Consider the following 4448-nt stretch of genomic DNA (forward strand, 5'->3'; position numbering starts at 1 on the left):
GGGGGGAAGATTTTCATTTTGGCAAGTGTTCAGTGGGCAAAAGATTCAGTCCATAAATCATAATACTGGACTGCATTAATTTTTTTCCACACTAATCACATGCATACAAAACGTTAACTGTATCTCATATGCACAACACAAAACATACTGCGTGAAGAGTTTCAGATTTTCCCCTTGAAACCCTCTCTTGGCCCTTGCAGTCACAGAGACCAGAGAGATTTCAGGAATTCAGAAGTCACAGTAATATAATCTTACTTGAAAAATGTAAGAATGTGAAAAACGATAGTTCGATTTTCTGGCATAAGCAAAACTGTTTCTTATTCTTATTAGTTTGAGGGCACGCAAGCTACTTATATTTCTAACATAAAATATAAAGAGCTGGATAAAAATAAATTTACCAAGAACGAGCCAATATTCATCTCTGGTGTAAATCTATTGCAGTTAATGGATTTATGCCAAGGCTGACTTTGGCCCCACTAAGCTTAAAAGTGTTACAAAACCTGACCTTAGCATGGTGATAACACAACACAGCTTTTCCAAATATCATATAAAACAATGGCAGAAATACCCGACGTGAAAGTATGCTCTAGTTCCCTAACACATATAGGACCGTAACTATAATCCTTAAGGTCCCTTCCAACCCAAACCATTCTATGATTCTATAAGACATTAATTTCCTTACCATAAAATTCAGATATGTTAATTTCTGCGTGCAGCTAAAAAACCCCTTATTTTTCCAAATGATAAACACGTGACAACGTCATTTAAAGCAAAGATAGTGTGCAAGCTGCTTACAGGAACCTCCCAATGAAGTAAGGGAGAGTAAGGAGACGAGTCCAAATTCACGTCCCATTTGCATCTAAGTAAATCCTGAATAACACTGTTTACTTTAATGGAGTTATTCTGGGCTAAACACAAGATCAAAATCTGGAATAATATTCTCAGTTTCTACCAAAACAATGAAAACTTTATTCTCGTATTGCCTCGACTTTTGCATCTATTTTATTTTAAGGAGTGAACACACAGCATTTAATTTCTTTGGCTTAAAGAAAGCGAAATACAAAAATAATTACTTCCTGTACAGTTATAAAATATGGATTATTTATCCAAACAGACCATAATGAGTTCTGCATTGGTACACATATTTACCTGGGAAACCAGGATATGCTCAGGTAAATATGTATCTAAGCAATTAAAAAAAAATTACGTACCACACAGCCGAGGTTGGGGGGAAGATGTATTTATAGTTTTAACACACATATAATTGACTCATTCGAACCACAACATGAGTTCTTTGCTATAATTAGTATTATAACAAACTGTCTTATTTGACTGTCCCAGAGTTGCCATTAATATGCAATAAGCCCCGATTCCTTAATTTCCGGAGCTGAAGGCCTTGTTGAGTCATTACCGTGGCCACGTTACATGATGAAGGGGGATTTCAGGAAGCCATACCAAAGAAACGATCCATCTCCGAGCACCCAAGCATTTATCATTCCAGAAAAGCAATTTTCAGCTATGCAGCCTTGAAGTCAGGAGGTCTTTCACCTTTCGCTGCAGCGGAAGCACGGGGGGGTTTTACTTTGTGAGCAGCTGGTCTACTGCCCGTGACTCCAGATGATAGGCGTGATATAAATGCTGCAATAACTTTTCAGATATATGAGATTACTATATGGCAACAGTGGAGATATGGCAAGAATATCCCACCATCTCCCTTCTCCAAACCTCAATGATATTCAGTGCCAGTCACAGAATTTGGGGCAGCAGCAGTTCTAACGTACTCACTGTCTTTTCCTAATTTTTTTCATGATTAAAATTATTTAGTCCACGTTACAAAATATTTTGTTTGGGATTATCTTGAAGAACAGCAAATAATCCAAATCACTTACCTTTTCAAAGAAAAACAGGCTAAATTTCCTGATACCAGCAAACAATATTTCAGACCTTGCAGTCTGAATATATTTTTTATTACAGCCAAATTATGAACCCCTAAAAGTGAAGTTTAAATAACGGAAGTGTTGAAATGACTTTAACTATAGGACCGCAAATAGCTCTGTTAATAATTAGGAGTTTATGAAAAATAAGTGTATTTTACAATTTTTCACATTACAAAGAAGGTAGTATATACAGTAACTATATTTTAAAGTCTAAGAAGAAATGGCTGGGGAATAATATTTTAAAATGTAATCACTGGTTTAATGACTTTATGAAGTTAACTTTCTTGGCAGGATGAACTGAAGTATGTTAACAGTCACCTTACGGCTATTTTCTTTTTGCAACTTCTGCAAATTATAGATTTGTTGAAAGGAGTATTCATTCTCCTGTGACAGAAGCACAGTTACTTCAATGGTACTGTCTGCTTTTTTTTTTTTCATAATTATTTTTTCTTCCACTACCTCCAAAGTCAACAATCACCGATACTTCTTCTACAAAACCGTCTTGATGGACAGAGAAAAAGCTGGAAAACAAGCATACTATGTTGTGACATAATCCTTCCAGTTAAACTGCAGGACGGAGTTGAAATGGTAATGTTTGCATGCCTTGAAACTGCTGGGAGCCAAGAAAAATGCTTCAGGAGCTATGATTTTGTTTTCATTATAGAAGAAAATTAGATCATGGTTCACCTGGCTGAATTTTTTTCTGAGGCAGGAAGGTTGTTTTGTTATTAAATATGCATTAAAATGTCCTATTTTTTCATCTTTTCCAGATCAAAAGTATGTAACTATAAAAATACCAAAGAATATTCTGAATTTAGATCGTAGTGCCGTAACTGTATTCTAAACAGAGTATCCCAATACTTTTTGGAAGGCCATTGAATAGAAGAGGTAAATACAGGTTTTCACTTAAATCTTCCCATATAATATCTCACATGCTACTAATGCTGACACCTGAGCTTCTAATTCTAACACACATAGGAAAAATACAGAATTTGTTTCCACAAGTCAGCATAGGGACGTGCTTTATGCAGTCAGTACATCCTGGGAGGATAATTACATTATGGAGTCCATTAGAGCACTCTAATACGTAACGATTTAGGATCCCCACACAAGGGTTAAACAGCATGACTATATCGTCACAAGCTGTCTAAAACATAAAAATTTCATCTGCAGATTAAAAGACAATCAATTTTCTTGTCATGAGGTACCTGTTTTGAAATCTAAGTATTTTTTACTGAAGACCAATTAATGTAACGCCAGGTGATTATGTGTGACCTTGAGAAGATAAAGCTCTGCGTTTTGAGGCTTTAGAGGAGCACTTTCTTGCTTGACATAGAGTGAATTTCAGTCCGTGCAGATCATGAGAATAAGAAAACATCAGTTCATACCCCACGGTCCCTGGCATTTACTGAGAACTTTTCAAGTATGTAATTTGTTATATTTGTTTCTTCAAAAAAAACTTACTCTTTAGTCTCTGAAGCAAGATCGACTGCTTTCTCTTGCCTTCTAGTAGGTGGCAATGGCTTTTGGTTTCCACAGTTCAGACAGCCCAAAGAGCTGGATCTGGATACAGAGAGTCTGCAGCCAGTTACTAGTAGCTGGAGAAGAGTTATCCCAAAAGCATCTCCAGGAATGAGCAGGTTACAAAAGGAGTCCTTCCCTTTGAAAGCACAAAGAGTACATCTACAGGTCCAATACTCCATGACGGTTTTGACATCAGAGGTAACAAGCAGTTGATACAAATTCAAGGCCAGGTTGGATGGGGCTTTGAGCAACACGATTTAGTGGAAGGTATCCCTGCCCATGGCAGTGGGACTGGAACTAGATATCTTTAAGGTCCCTTCCAACCCAAACCATTCTGTGATTCTATGATTCTATGAAGTCAGACTGTTCTAACAAACACAGGAGAAAACAGCCCCTTCCTCAGCCACCTTCAGACTGAAATTGTGTGAAAGCCAGTCCTACAAACTCCAATAAACAGACATCTCAGCCTGCACGTTTTTAACCATACCACTGCTATCAAAGACCCCTACAGATTAGTATGATGATGAAAAGATATCTTGTTATTATTTCCGTTTGTTTAAATTGAACATTTAATATGATTTTGGACATCATTATCTCTCTTCATTCTACTGACAACCCACATACTTCTATCGATTATAGAAAAGGTTGCAGGGTGTTTTTGGTTTTGATTTTTGTTTTTTAGCAACACAGTCAGTATAACCCAAACAGAAGAAATGCAACAAAAGAAGGTACATACTTATAGGGAGAGAAAATAAAAAGAGCAGAACATCCTGCAGCTTGCTCGAGCTGGTATTCTTCATGTTACAAACAAATTCCTTCTAAACATACAAAAGAAAGAAAAAAAAAACCCAAAAAATGTACACAGCCTTTAGAAAACTTCATGGACTCAGCCTGTGTAATGGAATGGGCTAACAGGAAAATGTGCCGTGCTCCTGGAGCTTACCTATGGTGTACCCATGGTTTCACCCTGCTGGAAAACCCTGCAGC

This window comes from Fulmarus glacialis, unplaced genomic scaffold (genome assembly GCF_000690835.1).
Source record: "Fulmarus glacialis isolate BGI_N327 unplaced genomic scaffold, ASM69083v1 scaffold7326, whole genome shotgun sequence".
Lineage (NCBI taxonomy): Eukaryota > Metazoa > Chordata > Aves > Procellariiformes > Procellariidae > Fulmarus > Fulmarus glacialis.